We start from the raw sequence: 21,714 nt of genomic DNA on the forward strand, positions 1-21,714 counted from the left end.
AAAAAAAAAAAATAGCAAGCTCGATTCTACCGACTGCGGGAAGCAGGAATTTGCAGATATAGATTCGACTCTGAATCGCGCGAACTTGACTTTTTGTGACCTTTCACTTCGCTTTCCTTTATTAGTTATTCATTTCAATTACAAATAACGCTTAATTTACCCTGTGCTCTATCCCTGGCTCCATTGTCTGTTTGCTTTACATTGTAAGTTACTCAAAAAACTAATGTCTATTGAAGTGGTCAAGTTCTTTTTTTTTTGTCCTCCACCTAGTCCTACAGCATGGTGTGCCCAGTTCTCATTAGCGATCAGCGAAGGGTGTCGCTATGCTGTGAGGATGAGAGCTCGAGCAAGTTGGCGCACTTCTACGGCTCTTTGTTAAAGAGAAGAAACAGAGAGAGAGAGAGCATTCCGCGTTCTTGCTTGCTGGTCGGGCTATCGTCAGCCACAGGTAGCATGTCGTTAAGTGTTTGTGTTGACGCGAAGCGGTGTCCGTATACAAGTTGACACGGCGTAAACTGTGTGCATGGTCTCCCGTACGTGGATGGTCTTCGGAGGAAGCAGAAGAAGCGGCGATAGCCCTCGTACTCCTGCAACTTAACGTACCCAAGATCGTGACGAACTCACAAGCTGCATACAAGAACTACAGATCTGGCTGGGTGTCTCTTGCGGCGCTAAAAAAATCATCGGAAAAGCTACGCATCCTAAACAAACAATCGAACTATGTTGTCTCCCGGCCCACTCCTCGGTTGAGGGCAACGAATACGCTATCAACAGGCCCAAGCGCTCAACTCCCGGGCCACCGAGGAGGAGGCAATGTTGATGGCAACCCATCACCAGTCACATAGATATAGTCAAGTATTACAGGGACGGTAGGAAGACATACCCGCACCCCCACCACTCCTTGACCAGAGCCGAACAAACAATATACAGGCAAATCCAGGCAGGATACTTTCCCCACCCTTGCCTCCAGAACAATATGTACCCAAAAAGATACAAGAACACATGTTCTCGCTGCAATGCACTAGGCACCCCCCGGCACGTCATAGGAGCGTGCAATTTCTCCAAAGACCACTCCCCACCTATGACCATTACTAACCCCCCTACTATCCCCACCCTTTACGAACAATGGGAGATCATGCTATCCCGCCTCGCCCTGCAAGACCAGCTCCGACTGATCCACAGGGGCCAGGCGGCCCTGGAAGCATATGGAACCCGTGAACAGGCAGCCACCCCTTCAGGCGCTTAACGGGCTCCGTTTCAATATGGGTCGATAAAGTTGTTTCTCTCTCTCTCTCTCTCTCTCTTTCTCCCGTACATCAGTGTCATAGTCGAAGGTCCCGTATGGCAAAATCTTGTCTCACGTGTTGTGCTTTAATATCTTAGAGGCATGTTTAACACATCAGTTTCATCCGGTTTAGGCGGTTTGCAGAGTTATACTGTACTACGCAGTCTTGGAAGCTCGACGCTTCGGTTTTCTTAAATTTTGAAACTTTCAATGATTTTTTTGTCAAAGAAAACTTATTGACTCAATAATCTACTCCACATAGTCGGCGGTCGGTAGAGCGAACCGAAGTTTGCAGATTACGTTGTCCTGTTCAGCGACGATAGGGACGAATTGCGACAAACGATTGAGGACCTTAACGAAGAAAGAGTAACAGTAGGGCTGAAGATTAATATGCAGAAAACAAAGTTAATGTTAAATATTCTCGTAAGGGGAACAAGAATCCACGACTGGCAGTCAGCCTCTAGAGCATCTGCAGGAGTGCGGTTATCTAGGTAAAGTACTCACAGGGGACCCTGATCACGAGAAGAAAACTTAAAGGAGAATTAAAAATGGGTTGGAGCTAATCGGCATGCATTACAAAATCATGACGGGCAGTCTACCGCTATCCTTGAAAAAAAATAGCGCTTTACAATCATTGCATTCTGCCGGTACTAACATGCAAGGCGGAAACTGAGGTTGACAAAGACGCTTGAAAACAAGTTGAGGACCGCGTGAAGAGCGATGAAACGAATAATGCTAGGTGTAACGTTAACAGACAGCAAGAGAGTGGTGTGTATCAGATAGTAAACGGGGCTAGCCGTTATTTTAGTTCAACTGAAAAGCGCGCGCACGCGCACGCGCACGCGCGCGCACACACGCGCGCACACACGCGCACACACACGCGCGCGCGCACACACACACGCGCACACACACACACACACACACACACACACACACACGCGCGCACACACACACACGCGCGCACACACACACACACGCGCGCAAAGTGTTTCTTTGCCTGACTGCCCTGGCACTCATACAAGCCGTACATGCTTATGCGGACTGGCTACGTAATATGCATACAAAGGGTTCACTTTAGCCTAAGTTTTAAAATATGCGAATGTGTGTGTACGCGCGCGCGCGCGCGCGTACACACACACACACACGCGCGCGCGCGCGCGTACACACACACACACGCACACGCGCGCGCGCGCGTACACACACACACACGCACACGCGCGCGCGCGCGTACACACACACACACGCACACGCGCGCGCGCGCGTACACACACACACACACACACACACACGCGCGCGCGCGTACACACACGCGCGCGCGCGTACACACACACACGCGCGCGCGTACACACACACACGCGCGCGCGTACACACACACACACGCGCGCGCGTACACACACACACACACGCGCGCGCGTACACACACACACACGCGCGCGCGTACACACACACGCGCGCGCGTACACACACACGCGCGCGCGTACACACACACACACACACGCGCGCGCGTACACACACACACACACACGCGCGCGCGTACACACACACACACACACGCGCGCGCGTACACACACACACACACACGCGCGCGCGTACACACACACACACACACGCGCGCGCGTACACACACACACACACACGCGCGCGCGTACACACACACACACACACACACGCGCGCGCGTACACACACACACACACACACACGCGCGCGCGTACACACACACACACACACGCGCGCGCGTACACACACACACACACACGCGCGCGCGTACACACACACACACACACGCGCGCGCGTACACACACACACACACACGCGCGCGCGTACACACACACACACACACGCGCGCGCGTACACACACACACACACACGCGCGCGCGTACACACACACACACACACACGCGCGCGCGTACACACACACACACACACACGCGCGCGCGTACACACACACACACACACACGCGCGCGCGTACACACACACACACACACACGCGCGCGCGTACACACACACACACACACACGCGCGCGCGTACACACACACACACACGCGCGCGCGTACACACACACACACACGCGCGCGCGTACACACACACACACACGCGCGCGCGTACACACACACACACACGCGTGCGCGTACACACACACACACACGCGTGCGCGTACACACACACACACACGCGTGCGCGTACACACACACACACACACGCGTGCGCGTACACACACACACACACACGCGCGCGCGTACACACACACACACACACGCGCGCGCGTACACACACACACACACGCGCGCGCGTACACACACACACACACACACGCGCGCGCGTACACACACACACACGCGCGCGCGTACACACACACGCGCGCGCGTACACACACACGCGCGCGCGTACACACACACGCGCGCGCGTACACACACACACGCGCGCGCGTACACACACACACACGCGCGCGCGTACACACACACGCGCGCGCGCGTACACACACACGCGCGCGCGCGTACACACACACGCGCGCGCGCGTACACACACACGCGCGCGCGCGTACACACACACGCGCGCGCGCGTACACACACACGCGCGCGCGCGTACACACACACGCGCGCGCGCGTACACACACACGCGCGCGCGCGCGTACACACACACGCGCGCGCGCGCGTACACACACACGCGCGCGTACACACACACACGCGCGCGTACACACACACGCGCGCGTACACACACACACGCGCGCGTACACACACACGCGCGCGCGCGCGTACACACACACACACACGCGCGCGTACACACACACACACACGCGCGCGTACACACACACACACACGCGCGCGTACACACACACACACACGCGCGCGTACACACACACACACACGCGCGCGTACACACACACACACACGCGCGCGTACACACACACACACACGCGCGCGTACACACACACACACACGCGCGCGTACACACACACACACACGCGCGCGTACACACACACACACACGCGCGCGTACACACACACACACACGCGCGCGTACACACACACACACGCGCGCGTACACACACACACACGCGCGCGTACACACACACACACGCGCGCGTACACACACACACACACACGCGCGCGTACACACACACACACACACGCGCGCGTACACACACACACACACACGCGCGCGTACACACACACACACACACACACGCGCGCGTACACACACACACACACACACACGCGCGCGTACACACACACACACACACGCGCGCGTACACACACACACACACACGCGCGCGTACACACACACACACACACGCGCGCGTACACACACACACACACACGCGCGCGTACACACACACACACACGCGCGCGCGTACACACACACACACACGCGCGCGCGTACACACACACACACACGCGCGCGCGTACACACACACACACACGCGCGCGCGTACACACACACACACACGCGCGCGCGTACACACACACACACACGCGCGCGCGTACACACACACACACACGCGCGCGCGTACACACACACACACACGCGCGCGCGTACACACACACACACACGCGCGCGCGTACACACACACACACACGCGCGCGTACACACACACACACACGCGCGCGTACACACACACACACACGCGCGCGTACACACACACACACACGCGCGCGTACACACACACACACACGCGCGCGTACACACACACACACACGCGCGCGTACACACACACACACACGCGCGCGTACACACACACACACACGCGCGCGTACACACACACACACACGCGCGCGTACACACACACACACACGCGCGCGTACACACACACACACACGCGCGCGTACACACACACACACACGCGCGCGTACACACACACACACACGCGCGCGTACACACACACACACACGCGCGCGTACACACACACACACACGCGCGCGTACACACACACACACACGCGCGCGTACACACACACACACACGCGCGCGTACACACACACACACACGCGCGCGTACACACACACACACACGCGCGCGTACACACACACACACACGCGCGCGTACACACACACACACACGCGCGCGTACACACACACACACGCGCGCGCGTACACACACACACACGCGCGCGCGTACACACACACACACGCGCGCGCGTACACACACACACACGCGCGCGCGTACACACACACACACGCGCGCGCGTACACACACACACACGCGCGCGCGTACACACACACACACGCGCGCGCGTACACACACACACACACGCGCGCGCGCGCGTACACACACACACACACACACGCGCGCGCGTACACACACACACACACGCGCGCGCGCGCGTACACACACACACACACGCGCGCGCGCGCGCACACACGCGCGCGCGCGCGCACACACACACACACACGCGCGCGCGCGCGCACACACACACACACACGCGCGCGCGCGCACACACACACACACGCGCGCGCGCGCGCACACACACACACACACGCGCGCGCGCGCACACACACACACACACGCGCGCGCGCGCACACACACACACACACACGCGCGTGCGCGCACACACACACACACTACCCTGGCCAGTAACCATCTGAATATTACTGTAAACGGTAATGATTTTAACATTGAATCAATCAAATGTTTAAATCAAATAGTTTAACTATCTCCAAGCAACGGCGAACAACATTACTTTTCTTCTGTCCAGATACGTGGCATTTGCATATTTGAAAACTTGGGCTAAAGTTAACTGAGACAATCTTTGTATGCATTTTACGTAGCCAGTCCCCATAAGCATGCACGGCTTGTATGAATGCCCGCGCAGTCAGGCAAAGAAACACTTTGCTAAAGCTATTTTAAACTGCTTTGAAAGCTGTATCGGGAGTTTTTCATGTCTCTCTACAATTTTCTCATTGACACTTTTCATGTGATTAAAATATTTGAAAACTTAAGACTAATTATCTAAGTAGGCGAATGAATATAGCTTGAGTATCTCCAAGCAACGGCAAAAACATTAATTTTGTTCTGTCCAGATACGTGGCATTCGCATATTTTAAAACTTAGGCTAAAGTGAACCCTTTGTGTGCATATTACGTAGCCAGTCCGCATAAGCATGTACGGCTTGTATGAGTGCCAGGGCAGTCAGGCAAAGAAACACTTTGCTCCAGCTATTTTAAACTGCTTGCAACATAGGTTGATGCAACTACCTCTGCAAGAATTACGTATGCGGCCAAGTTATTACTGCAACAATTGTAAATGGGACTTGTGACATATCGTACAACCTAAATAAAGTATGTTCACAGGAGACTTAAGAACCCTGCCGATACAATGCAGATGATACATCATGTAAGGTTCGTAACAGCGCAACACAAGACACGGACAGAGGGAAGGTAAAAAGGACAACACGGAGCTGCAGCATACATAATGTATGCTGACATTTGACGTTACTGATGGAAAGTTATTGCGTCAGGGTTAGCAGTACCCGTGAGCTCAGAAATTCTTGAATTGAAGTCGTTGAAGTATGAGAAGACTCACTTTACACACATATATATATATATATATATATATATATATAATACAACGGGATCACACAGGCGCGGGTTCTTTTCTCGCAGTTGGTGTAGATTCGATGTACACCATATATTAATTTGTGCGTGTTAGCGCGTTCTTAGAGTACCTGTTTTAAACCTGTTAGAAGATAATTTGTTTTAAATAAGGCGCCAAAGATGCGTTGTCTACGAACATGACACAATTGAATGTGGTCCGTTGTTTCATCACTGGTCTTTCCATAATGTTGCGTTTAATTTGCGAGGTGAGCTGCTATTTTCTTAACAAATAAATTTGTTGTGCAGATAAGTTTATGCGGGGGTCGTGATCCAAAAATTAAGCCATTTGTAATGATCGATTCACCCAAGGCCTAATATGCCAACTTTTTGACGCCTATATATCACACAAGGAAGGGAACTCCTACAGGTGTGCACACACTAATTCTAACCGTTGTGAAACTTATTTTATGTGATGATGCCATGCAGGATAACGATGTTATTCGAATATAGACCTAATAATGACACTAGTAATGAGATCAACTGGATGGAATGCACAATTTTTACAGTTACTATTATGTAAATAAACTGGATATTTTATGTTTTATGAGGCTTGTGAAAACAGAACATATTTCTCTTAGATTTATTGATAAAGATTCCATTTTGAGGGAATCAATCAAACAAACAAGTTATATTGTCTTGCATAACACGACCTCATGAATAAAGAGACAATCAGACATCCACCCGTTCGTAGCAATTGCTACGAAGGTTCTTTCGAGGAACCCGTTCGGGTTTCCTTTGTAGCAATTGTTACGAACGGGTGGATGTCTGATTTTCTCTTTATTCATTACTTCTCTGCACCTTGCGGGTTTCCGCAGAACTACTACGTCATAACACGACCTCCTCCGTTGTAGTTTATCGTCGGTAATGCAATCGCCTATAATTAGCCTATAATTATCTTAAAATATAATAGCCGCGTGACGCTTTCGAACATTTGTATAATATATTTCTGCAATACATCTGTAATTAACTGACACTATTGACACTGCGGGCATGCATCAACCTGCATAAGATGCTCCCTGGTCTTCCAGAATTTCAACTTTGGGGCACGATTAGTCCTTTCACGAAATTGGGCGAATTTCCCAGCTAGCTATGTTTATCAAGCTCTGGAACGCTTGCATAAGTAATTTCCTGCAATAGGTGTAATTGACCTGCAGTCTTACAACTGCCAGAGATTTGGCCCTTTAGCGAAGTATTGCAGAGGAAACATACCTTGTAAATTAAGTATGTGCAGAAGATCACCACTGCAAGTACTGCAATTCACTACGACAACCAAAGTGCGGGAATTTGATTGGTTCCTACGCCGCATGGTTTTCTGGTTGCCCATAGAACATGGCAGTTTCGCGATAGGGCCAACACGAGCTTCTTACCGCTCACAGCAGACTGTGGCCCTGCCCTTCTCAGCTTAAGCACCATCAATCCAGTGCACTAGAAGGAAAATAAGGAAAGTGACCGCCAGCGAGATACATCGACACCCAGTTACACTATGGTTGTAAAAAATTTGGGGGAATGGAGACAGGTCTCAGGGCCTCCGTCGGCTCTCGAAGCTCGTGGTCCAAAACCTCAACAAGACCTTTCGAGTCAATCAAGTGGTTCTGCAACACACCTATGTGGCGCTTGGCAACACACAAAGGGAGCGTCGGAACCAGGAAAGGAGAGACGCGATTCCTACAACAAGACTCGTGATGTTAGGAAGGACTATAAGGGAACACTGTAACGAACAAGAGAGACAACACGGGCGAGCTTTGCTTTCTCGATTGTGAGACTCATTCTTCCAATGCTGTTCCCAAGTTCCGCAAGCGAATAGTCTTTCTGAAATTAGAGTGATTTTCTGGTCCGAGCATTTGGTGCTGCAAGACACTCTCTGTGAGACGCCAAGAACGCAGTAGTACGATTTCAATAGAATGTCTTCGCATTACGAAATTACTTGTACTTACAAATTGAATTAAAGAAATGAAAAATTAATGACAATGAAAGTGGATGAGAAAACAACTTGCCACAGGTGGGGAACGATCCCACGTCTTTGCATTACGTTTTACGTAATGCGAAGACATGGGATCGTTCCCCACCTGAGGCAAGTTGTTTTCTCATCCACTTTCATTGCCATTAATTTTTCATTTCTTTAATTCAATTAGTAAGTACAACTAATTTCCCCTATGTTGTCCTTGACGTTGACGTTTGTTGGCTTCTCATGATATGATTAATAAAAATCGGGCCCCTCGGTTAACCCTTTCTCGTCGATACTAAGCAGGCTTTTGACACAGCAAATCAAATTTATCCTTCCACGCCCTGCTTTAGCTATATCCGGTCGGTCTTTGCGTTGGATCGTATATATTATAAAGGAAGGATAAGGCCACGTTTGCGAGTCCAGCCTAGTCCTGTTTCGCAAGCCGTTGTCGAGCTTCGCAAGCCATTGTAGTATCTTCTCGCGGAGTAGGCTCGAATACAGGTACATGGTTCAAAGTAAAGGTGCATTTCTCCGTCTCTTACGATGAGATTGTTTATTTGCACGGCGCATCGAAGCTGCATGCTGCCTCGTTGTGGGTAGAATCGTCCTTAGTCTTTTCCTTCGATGTGGCGAGCTCTGTTCTTTTTATCAGGAGGGATTGTACAGAGATGAAAAATGCTCTTTAATGAATTCAATATTCTCATTGATGGTCTTTTTTTCTCTTCCATAATCAAACGCTAATGTTACCACAATGCTTGCACTCGTGTATTCGATACGATAGGGATAGCTTCGTGAGATACAAATTTTTCAATGTATCAAATTCGGATATATTTTTTGGTTTTGTATGCAGAAAAAGTTGGCCGTAGGCGCATATAAGAACCGATTGGTTTCTTCCACATACACTGCGCTCCTAGTAATACACTACACGTGGTGGATCTTCCAACAGGCCGGCGACCAAAGAAGTTGCACAGGTGACAGTGACTGCGGTAACATTACGACATTCTGTTGCGTGATACGAAGCAATGGTCAACCAATCGGAAAGTGCGAACCGAAACCTGGACTCGGGGAAAAATGCTCGACAGCAGTATCCTCGAACAGGAAACCCAACACGGTTAACCTTCTTCATAGAGACGGCTGCCCCTGCCGACCACGTAAGTGTACTGAATTTATTGGCTTTTACCGAAAGGGGCAGTTATATTCGGCACCAAGTCAACGATTAGCACAGAAACTATTTTTAGTTTATTATCTTCCCATCGCCTTGTCTAAAGATATAATTAGCGGACGCTGGAGCTTCAGCATAAGATGATGTTGTATGTGCCAATAGCAGTAGCGGTTAACCGTGATATGAAGGTTCCGAATGCATTCTGGTAGCTACATTCTGCTTCTAAATATGGCTTCTAAATCTTGTGTCGGTGGCGGTGTCTTCTACAAAGCATGGTTGTTAATAATATATGACTATGTAGCGTCTCAGTCGATATTTTCGGTAAAGTAACGCTTTCCTCACAAATAGTTGTAGATCATGCCAAAGTAAATCGTGACAATCAGAATACAAAACGTGAAGGCGCATTTCCTATTCTCCAGTGTTTGCGACAACGGAATGTTTATTTCAAAGACACTTCGGCTTTGTGAGCTACGGCCTGGTTCGTACTTGCAACTGTAACTGGATGTAACTTCGATTGGCCGGGACTGACGGGTGTCTCGACTGCAGTTAGCATGCCCATGTAACTAGGGTATGTTCGCGTTTCCCAGTTTGGTGAAGCGCGCGGAATGCTTGAGCGATGCAACCATGCTGAATAAACCAAAAATTAGAGTCTCTTTAAGATCTCTCTTAAGAGATGAACGGCGAAAACCTGCTCTTCCTCCTCTTATCGTTCGCCTCTTTCGCTTTGCCTCTTCTCTTCGTCTTCTTTATTTTAGTCATTACTGCTCACTATTAAGCATTTTTAGTCATTTGTAATCAATTGTGGTCATTGCAAGCCGTTGTTAGACATGCTGGTCATATAATAGTCATTAGTAGTCGTTACAAGTCATTTCAGTCATTATTAGTAATTACTGGTCATTACTAAGCATTTCTAGTCATTTGTAATCAATTGTGGTCATTACAAGCCGTCGTTAGACAAATTGGTCATTCCGTAGTCATTACTAGTCATTACAACTAATTAGTAGTCATTTCAGTCATTACTACTCATTACTAGACAGTTGTAGTCATTTCTAATCAATTGTGGTCATCAGAAACAATCGTCAGACATATTGGGCATTTCGGAGTCATTAGTAGTCATTACAAGTCGTTAGTAGTTATTATCAGTAATTACTAGTCATTATTAACCTCTACCAATCTCTATTATAACGTTATCATTCACTAACTGTCACTGTCAATCGTTTTTCATTCTTTAATCTGTCTTTAATCTGTCTTCGCATGGCGTGATGACGCTTCGATGGACACTCCGGCGGTCAGGTCTGCTTACACAAACTTCACCATGAGCCCAGACATGCTTTCGCCTTAATAAATAGTTCTAAAGTTTACTAATATACCTCAAATTTGGTTAAATTGGTGATTTTTGTGAATCATGCATATGTTGCGTGTTTGAGGCCGATGAGTCGTTCTTTAAATGTTGTTTAATAGATTCTACGGAATTGTTCTAATATCTGGCCACGAGTTCATTTCGCATCGTTGTTCAAAGTCAGCCCAGTGTCTCTCGTCAGAAAATGTTTTCGGGTTGTGGTCGGGTTGTCGGGTTGTCAGCATCATTATTGGGCATGCTAATTCAGGCAGCACTCACCGAAGCTAATGAAATTGCCGGGGAATATGGGTGAGGCGGTCAAAATATATATATATATATATTTTATAATCGCAACAACTAATAAAATTTATTCCTGCGAACTCTCCATAGAGAGAGAGAGAGACAGAGGTAAGGGGAAAGGCAAGGAGGTTAACCAGAGGGGAAGATCCGGTTTGCTACTCTACGCTGGGGAGAGAGGGGAGGGGGAGGTAAAGTGATAAAGTAGAGATAAAGAAAGGAGCATATACATACAATCACAGATGGTCACTGTCGCCGCATACTGTCACCGCAAAGCACAGTATCACTTGCAGCACTATAAACATCTGTTCAGGCTACAGCCGCTTGCCCAATTCTGTTGCCTTTAAAAACTGCAACAGTGCCCTCGTCGCCCTCTGCTGCAATGTCTTGTGCTGACGGCATTTTAAAATAAGTTCCTCTGTTAGAAGTCTTCGGTCAAAGCGCGCTATCGCGATTGCGAGCGATCGTCTCTGCAAATTATTGCGAGGACAGTCACAGAGAAGGTGTTGAAGAGTGTCCTCGTTACCACAGTCATCACACGAGGCGTCGTCGGCCCATCCGATTCGGAAAGCAAAAGACTTGGTGAAGGCCACCCCTAGCCATATTCTACAAAGCAGGGTAGCTTCGCGGCGGCAGAGTCCAGCTGGAATGCAAAGGCGTAGAGAAGAGTCTAGGTTGTACAGACGGTTGTTTTGAAAACTTCCTGCGTTCCACAAGGAGAACGTAATATCGCGGCTGAGAACTCTAAGTTTTCTAGTGGCATCTGTCCTTGATAATGTTATCGACTCCTCTTCGTCGCCTTGAAGAGCCAACCGAGCAGCGTTATCGGCGTGTTCGTTCCCTATGACGCCGCAGTGACTTGGAAGCCACTGAAATGCCACGTCGTGTCCTTTCTCAGTCAATGTATGGACTAGTTATCTAATCCCGAATACCAGTTATTCGTGTGGTCCACGCCGCAGGGCTGATAGCAAAGACTGCAGTGCTGCCTTCGAGCCACTAAATATTGACCACCTTCGAGGTTCTTGGCTGACGAGACGAAGTGCAGCACGAAGAGCTGCAAGTTCCGCAGCCATCGGTGTCGTTGGATGACATGTCTTGGAACTGATGGCGATGGCTTTCTATGGGAAGACCACGGCTCCAGAGGAACACTGGAGAGTTGCCGATTCATCAGTATAAATATGTATGTGGCCGGCGTACCTCTCGTGCAAAAGGAGCGGAGTTAGTTGCTTAAGAGCAGGTGATGACAGCTCAGATTTTTTCCTGATTCCTGGTACGGTGAGGTGCACTGCAGGTCGAGCCAAACACCATGGAGGAATCGATGGCTTAGTTGCCGGGGTGAAGTCTGATGGAAGGCAGGTGTAATAATCCGAAATCGTAGTACAAAATGATGCCTGCAGCTTTTCTGACGGTAGTGTTGCCAGACGGTGGGAACGGGCATGTGCAAAGTGCCTAATGTGCACTCTCATCCCCCGCAATGTGTGTTTGTATGGGTTGGTCCCGGGCGATCGCAATAGTCGCTACTGTCGATGTGCATTTTGGCAAACCAAGACAAACCCTGAGAGCCCGAGCTTGAATAGCCTGTAGGCGAACTCTCCATGTTGATACAACTGATTACTGAGCAGCCAGCAGCTAAAACAGAGATAATCAAGTAATTTAAGCTTTTAAGTAATAAAAAAGCAACGTTGTACGCAATCTTTGCATATCAATTCATATGTCAACACTGTGGATATTGATTAGCACGCCGACATTTAAGATCATTCACTACATCGATAGCTGCTATGCGCTCACTTCCCTACTCGTTTGGATGTCCGCCGGTGTCCGTCTCTGGAATCCCAGAATGCATCGCGATAATTTTTTACAAAGAAAAAAAAGAAAACAGAAGGAATGTCGCACTGTCGTGTCAGGATTCCAATTCTGGACGCAGAGTTTGCGAGTCGACGATTAAACCTAATAGTCACTCTGCCGGAGGAGCTGCAAAGAGTACAATGCCTGGATGGGGGTTATCTTGAGCGCTCGTTTAAAGGGCTGGCTGAGGCCGCGCTTTGCTGCTTAGCCATCAACAGGCGCCGAGGCCAAATATTATAAGCGACGCCTGTGGCGAGAAGCGAAATGCGTTTCCGCTATTCGCATACTTGAATAGTCATCCTAGATGAAGTCTGCCTGAATTTCTTTTTTAGTATAATGGGCGCTGTCATCTTGGGCCATTACTAGACTGATCCCCCATGTTTGTTCGCAGTTGCGTCATATTAACATGGTCATGGAACACCGAAAGCACAGTACAATTAACCATTTTGATGCATATTCGTATTGGCTGTAGTACCACGCATTCAGTTGCTCCAGATAAAAAATGGCAATGGTAATAGTTCAAGATAGCAACGCTTTTCCTGTGTAGGACGGTTTGAGCAATACATTTGAGGATCTAGCAGCCTGGAAATCTTGGGAAAAAACATGGATTTGTGAGGGAATGGTTTATTTTGGCGAGAAAAGTCCCGAAAAGTGACTGATTAAACTGCCGAAGTTGCAGTTCATGTAGGTTGTTGGTTGCCCGCAAAAATTATTAGGCTCGCTGCAGCAGCGCAAGTCTGCTTTCCTGTACGGTAATTCCGTCTTCGATCACCATACTGAAGAAATTGACTCGTAAATTAGGCGCAGCACTGGATTCTGCTTTGCATGTCTTTCTCTCTGGTATTTCGGTGTTGTGTAATCTGCCAGACGTTTACGGACAGGATCGAGCTCTCTAATAGTGTGTGCTCATGCTACTTAAATGTACTACGTACCTGGTTAATATACTTTAATGGATGTCGCCTTCAATTTTTTGAGTGGATTCAGAAAATATTTGGCAGACTATAGCGGATTTTGAATGGTTGCTTCAGCGGAAGGTATGAAGGAGAAAAAGGAAACAAACAAAACCATGAGGCAAGGCTGGGCATGAGGCATTTTAATGATGATGCAGAATACGCACGTTCCAGCAGATCATCTATAGGCCTAACACTAGAATTTGCAGGCAGACTAAAATTGAGCCATTTCTTGCAAGGCCCAGCGTTGCGTACCGTGCAAGAAATGTACTGCTCAACATGATGGCTGAGAAACAGCTTTCAATACGGCCTAACTTAGAACTAGAGGTTGCAAGTATAGAAAAATATATTTGCTTGCGTTTACTTAAAAGCAAGCAGCGGATAGTCGCCAATCTGTCACTATTTGCAGGGTTTAGCGCCTCGTGATGTTTTTGGTAATTGCATTGAACCCTAGATTCGACCTATGTATATATTCGAGAATATCGAATGTTTCTTACGGATCGAATATGACCCGAACTATTCGACTCACATTCAGAATATCAAATATTCGAATAACCTCATACACAAAAAACATAAATATTGTTGTTTATTTCCTCGGGCTTTGGAGCGGTTGACTTCTTCGTTGGCTACTTCCTTAAACTAAGCCGCTCATAGCGCTTCGTACTTATGTAGTGACTCATGTACATTGTCCTTCGTTGCAGCATACGTGTGTGCCCGCCCTTCACCGAAATCCGGGTTAGGCACTTGCCAGAAACCATGAAGAACGAACATCCGGATGAAGACTAACTAGCCTAGCCTAAAGTTCGAAGTGCACAACTTGTGGTTCAAGAATTAAATTCACGCTCTGCTTGTGCTGCCCGTTCTTATTGTTTTTATTCAGAATTGTGGCAAATAAATGCTTAACTGAAAATTCATTTATAAAAGAGAATAAAATCCGTATTTGGATAAACTTTCCCTTTCACATAAATCATGCAGATCCCACGCCCTGTGGGAATCGGTATAAGCGAATCTTTGTTAAAACTGGCAAAACCGAAATGTGCATCACAATAAGATACACACGTAGCGGATTTCGTCTAGGAACGCGTCACGTAACCGTCCTCAGCCACTGCGGTGGACCTCGGAGAGCAAGGTCAAGTGTTAAGATGTGTTTAAACATAGGCCGCGACATGCTCCACCAGTGCTGCACGGCACCAGCGTATCAACATTTGGAGGCCTCAAATAAAGCTTGATTAAACGTCGCCTCCCAACAACTACAGGAAGAGTGTCGTGCTGTTCACGTATAATCGCTCTTCGGCATATCCGGGTTTCAGTGAATTATGCATGGCGCAGCTGCATGGGCGTTTTTTCTTCTCTTCAGGCGTAATTATACCTGCAATGTCAGCTCGGACAGCGAGCTACGAGTTTTACAAGTAAATTGTTCTAACGTGACGTGGCTCGTTCGCCAAGCGTCTGGCGCACTGGTTTGCCCGAGGGAAGCGGGCGTTCGGTCTTTACCAGGCATGCGTCCGTGGCCTAATGGGTGGTGCAATGGGCTGTTGTGCTGCAGAAATCAGGTGGACCAGGTTCGAAACCAACCGTCCTGTCGGATCTATGATTTTCTGTGATTATGAGGTCTTTCTTTAAACAATTGGTGATCGTACTCTTGCTGAGCACGACCACAGCATAATAGGACAGCATAATCGCACCACCAGGGTGATTTGATACAGGCAAGAAGGCTCTATGTATACGATTGGCGTCAGTCCGTAGAATTGTCTAAGTATATATATATATATATATATATATATATATATATATATATATATAACGGAGAACACAAACAGTAATACGCAACGTATAGGCACACACTACACGGATATAACGTGATATATGAAGTGATGCCGTAGGATGGCGTATCTGCGAAAAAAATTACATGCGTACCAGAGAAAGTTCACGGAGAATTCACGAGTACCAACACTTCTTACAGTACATGTACACTAAGTCTGAATAAAATATAAATTAATATCACACAAATACGAGAACTGTGCTGGTAGAAAAAATATGCAGATCCCACGCACTGTGAGAATCGATGTAGGCGAAGCTTTCCGTGCTGGTTGCTTTGATTGACGATAATTAGCGGATAGGTTGAAGGGTAAAGCTTAATTTCTTCAACGTTTAGGCTAAGGCGAGAGTGGCGAGTTGATGTTAAACGTTACCTTGCGTGCCGCTGTGTCACTGTGGAGGTGCTGGGTCACGATCCCAGTACCTCTCGCATGGTAACCGAGCGAGCGCTCTTCCATATGAGCTACACCCCCTTACGGCGAACTGCGGTAACTCGAATCGTATTTCAAGCTGTAAATGAGATGTAAGAGTGCATCCAAAGCACATCATTGATGATAAGGTGCCCCTGATAACGATGCGATGCACGTAGCGCTCCCCGCATGCGTTTCCCGGTAAAGATTACTGTTGCGAAACCTGCCGCGGCGACGGCAGCTTGTAGCGTGGGGTGTGACGTCACTAACCTTTCACGTGTAAAAAAAACTGTTCAGCAACCGATTGCAGTATCGTTGCAGCACCGCTATAGGTAGGCAACGCACTAGTTTATAGGGCTCCCTAGGAGCAGCGTGAGTACGAGGAGCGGCAAAGGGAAAGACGAACTGTAATACGAACAGCGGTGGCGTGCTGGCGTTGGTCGTGTTGCCGTGGAATATCCAGCACAGGGGAATCCCGCACGTCCACTTGCTTCCGTTGCTGTATAATGCGCCGGGAGAGGAATTGAGCAATAAAGCATTGCCTACTCCCCCTCAGCAGTTGCAGTGGCATACTCCCCCCTAAGTAGTTGTAGCCTAATAAAAATGAGGAATATTGTGTTTAAAACCCATGATCTGTTCCTGATAGCCGTCTTTTTTCGCACTAGTCACTACAGGCGTGGCACCAAATTGCGCGAAATAGATATTCCCGCTGTAGATATATGCGGCTGCGTTCGACTGTTAGCTATTCGATTCAATATTCGATAATCCGTATTCGATTCGTATACGAAAGAGTTCAGAGCACTTCCACTTTGCGGAGATGGAAGACCAGCGAAGCTGTATTTCCCAATACCTATATTAAGTACTACATGGTGGTTATGCTATATTGGTTGAATAAAGGCACAAACACATAGCTGAGGTTTTTTAGCGCACGAAAAGGGACGAAAGACAGTGGCGAGACGAAGACACAGCGCTAACTCCCAACAATGGTTTTTTCCACGAAGCGGTACACACACACATATATATATATATATGTGTATATATATATATATATATATATATATATATATATATATATATATATATATATATATATATATATATATATATATATAGGTAACACACACAACCGTACGCATGCGCATATGTACTGATTTCTAGTCAAATGAGACAGCAACGAGACGTGTAATGGAAAGTATATTATATGGAATGAATATAATGGAATATATGTATATAATGGCATATATATTAAAACAATTCTACGGACCAACGCCAACCATATACATAGTGCCTAGTTGCCGGTATCGAATCACCCTGGTGGTACGGTTATGCTGTCCTATTATGCTGTCGTCGTGCTCAGCAACAGTAAGATCACCAAATGTTGAAAGAAAGACCTCACAATCACAGAAAATCACAGATCCGACAGTACGGTTGGCTTCGAGCCTGGTTCACCTGGTTCCTCCAACGCAACAGCCCGATGCACCACCCATGAGGCCACGGATGTATGCCTGGAAAAGACCGAATGCCCGCTTCCCTAGGGCAAACTTGTTGTTATGCTTTTTTACTAGCATTTATGACAATAGTAGCTGATTTAAGGCCATACAATTGATGCACCCGACTTCTGTACACCGTTCGCTTTATTTCTGTTGACATGATGTATTTCTTATGCGCCTTGTCTGCCGGTACTCGGGGGTGCAGACATCGTCAAGCCTGATAGATGGCTTTTTGTCTGTACCCATCAAGTGTCTTTCATACTGTAATGATTAGTTAATTAATTGATTGATTGCTGTGGTTGGGAGGCGAAGCTTAATCAAGCTTTATTTGAGGCCTCCAAATGTTTATACGCTGGTGCCGTGGAGCCCTAGTGGAGCATGCCGCGGCCTATGTTTAAACACATCTTAACACTTGACCTTGCTCTCCGATGTTCACCGCAGTGGCTGAGGATGGTTACGTGACGCATTCCTCGTCGAAATCCGCTAAGTGTGTCTTATCGTGATGCAAAGTTTCCTATTGCCGGTTTTAACAAAGCTTCGCTTATACCGATTCCCACAGGGCGTGGGGTCTGCACGATTTACGTAAAAGGGAAATTTCATCCAAATACGGATTTTTTTTTCTCTTTTATAAATGCATTTTCATTTAAGCATTTATTTGCCACAATTCCGAATAAAAACAATAAGAAACAGGCAGCACGAGTAGAGTGTTATTTTAATTCTTGAACCACAAGTTGTGCACTTCAAACAATAGGCTAGGCTAGTTATTCTTCATCCGGATGTTCGTTCTTCAGGGGTTCTGGCAAAGGCCGTAGTGGGATTGCGTCATGCGACACACGAATGCTGCAATGAAGAACAACGAACATGAGTAATTACATAAGCACGACGATGAGCGCCTTCATTTAAGGAAGTAGCGAACGTAGAAGCCAACGGCTCCAAAATACGAGGAATGAAACAACAAAATTTACGTTTTTGTCAATGAGGTTATTCTAACATTTGATGTTCTGAATGTGACTCGAATAGTTCCGGTCTTATTCGATCCCTTAGAAAAATTCGATATTCACGAATTCACACAGGTTGAATCTAAGGTTCAATGTAATTACCAAAAACATCATGAGGCGCTAATCCCCGCAAACAGTGACAGATTGGCGACTACCCGCTGCTTGCTTTTAAGTAAACTCAAGCGAATATATTTTTCCTGTTCTTGCAACCTCTAGTTCTAAGTGAAGCCGTACTGAAAGCTGTTTCTGAGCCAACATGTTGAGAAGTGAATTTCTTGCACGGTACGCAGCGCTGGACCTTGCGAGAAATGCTTCAATTTTAGTCTGCCTGCAAATTCTAGTGTTAGGCCTATAGCTGACCTGCTGGAACGTGCGTATTCTGCATCATTATTAAAATGCCTCATGCCCAGCATCGCCTCCTCGTTCTGTTTCTTTCCTCTCCTTCATACCTTCTGCTGAAGCAACATTAAAAATCCACTATAGTCTGCCAAATATTTTCTCAATCCACTCGAAAAATTCAAGACGAAATCCATTAAAGTATAGTAACCAGGTACGTAGTACATTTAAGTAGCATGAGCACACATTATTAGAGAGCTCGATCCTGTCCGTAAACGTCTTGCAGTTTATACCGAAATGCCAGAGAGAAAGACATGCAAAGCTGTGCTTAATCGAAGACGACGTCAATTATCGGTACGCAGAACTAACGACTGCAGCGGCCATATGGCTTGTTGGAGGTTCCAGTTGGTTCTAGATCATACCGAAAGTTCAAGAGCGCGAACCGAAGAAGGAAAAAATTACCGACGATTACGTTACTTCCTAATGCGAAATTTGAGCGCAGCAAATAAGCTGTTTCACCGTTTGCGAGCCTTTGTTTGCGTTTGGCCTCGGCCTCGGCCGCGCGAACGGTAGAGTCTTCTCTGCGACGGCGATGAGCTTCTGCTTCAGCCTCGCTTACTGCTGGTTGCTCTCGACGGCGGCGATGAGCCTCCGCTTCGGCGGTGCGAACGGCAGGGTCTTCTCGGCGGCGGCGATGAGCTTCTGCTTCAGCCTCGCTTACTGCTGGTTGCTCTCGACGGCGGCGATGAGCCTCCGCTTCGGCGGCGCGAACTGCAGGGTCTTCTCGGCGGCGGCGATGAGCTTCTGCTTCAGCCTCGCTTACTGCTGGTTGCTCTCGACGGCGGCGATGAGCCTCCGCTTCGGCGGCGCGAACTGCAGGGTCTTCTCGGCGGCGGCGATGAGCTTCTGCTTCAGCCTCGCTTACTGCTGGTTGCTCTCGACGGCGGCGATGAGCCTCCGCTTCGGCGGCGCGAACGGCAGGGTCTTCTCGGCGGCGGCGCTTAGCCTCTGCTTCGGCGACGCGTACTCCTGGATCATCTCGACGGCGGCGACGGTAAGCTTCTGCTTCGGCGGCACGCACCTCTGGATTCTGACGGCGACGGCGCTGGGCCTCTGCTCTGGCAGCTCGTTTAGCAGCAGCAGCAGCAGCAGCAGACGGAGGACTTCCATCGGTCGTCTCGCTCATGGCTCAGAAAGAACTGGCAGATAATTTCGCAGTGGCGAACGGCAGCGGCAATTTCGGCTCGGGCGGTGCACATATACAGATCCGCCGCCACCGATCTGGCTCTCTGATTGCCACCGCACAGGGCGAACGGCAGCGGCAATTTCGGCTCGGGCGGTGCACATATACAGATCCGCCGCCACCGATCTGGCTCTCTGATTGCCACCGCACAGGGGTTGCATTGGAGGAGGAGCGAAGAAAGGAATTAAGTTCGAGCCGGCGCTTTGACAACCGGAGACTCTCAGGAAGAGGGGGGAGGGGGGCGGCGTGTACACCCAGCGGCAAACGATGGGGGCAGAAGCGCGCGCAGCAAGCGGACAACCCGATAAAGGGAGGAGGGAAGAGATAGCAGCGACTGACTGATGCCGCTGACGCCGATAGTGAGTCAACCCCAGCTGCGGAGTTGGTTTCAGGGACAACGCCGCCGATGCCGACACAAACAATATGATACCCTCGCTTCCGCAGCGCTAAGAACCAGGTCTAGCCGTGGGAAGGTGGTCACGTATTCGTCGACGTGCCGGGGCCTACGTGAAATAACCGGCGCGTCGGCAACTGAAGAGCACCCTATCCGCCACACAAGAACAGGGGGGGGGGGGACCCTTTCCTCCTCTTTCTGCATGGCGGCGACGGTGTTCTATGCAGTCACGTTATCTTGACTCTCTAGCGGCGTCAGCGGCATCCAGCGGTATCAGTCGGCCGCTGCTAGCGCTGGGGGGATGAAAGGGGGGCGGAGCTGGTTACGAGGCCGACGACAACGCCGACGACGACGCGAAACCCAGGAAGGACGCCAAAGAGCTGCGCTCTAAAATACGAGTAGGCCGCTGTGTGCACCGATGTGTGTCGCCTGTACTCGTCTCGTCCTTCGTCTGTTCGTCCTTCGTCACAAGGACCACGTTATGCATATATCTGCCGGCGCAGCCAGAATTCAGTGCTGCGCCTAATTTACGAGGCAATTCCTTCAGTATGGTGATCTAAGACAGAATTATCGTACAGGAAAGCCGACTTGCGCTGCTAGAGCTAGCTTA

The 21,714-nt window shown here is 48.7% G+C and overlaps 1 long non-coding RNA gene across 1 annotated transcript in view; it reads left to right on the top strand.

Annotated features, from left to right (window-relative positions):
* The window catches only part of LOC126527324 (uncharacterized), a 55,149-nt gene extending 39,880 nt beyond the window's left edge, over window positions 1–15,269 (top strand). The window contains exons 2-3 of the long non-coding RNA XR_007598764.3: window positions 9,769–9,973; window positions 15,117–15,269. This is a non-coding gene — a long non-coding RNA (uncharacterized lncRNA). The remainder of the gene's footprint in view (window positions 1–9,768; window positions 9,974–15,116) is intronic.
* The last annotated feature ends 6,445 nt before the right edge of the window (window positions 15,270–21,714 follow it).

The sequence above is a fragment of the Dermacentor andersoni genome, chromosome 9 (assembly GCF_023375885.2).
Source record: "Dermacentor andersoni chromosome 9, qqDerAnde1_hic_scaffold, whole genome shotgun sequence".
Lineage (NCBI taxonomy): Eukaryota > Metazoa > Arthropoda > Arachnida > Ixodida > Ixodidae > Dermacentor > Dermacentor andersoni.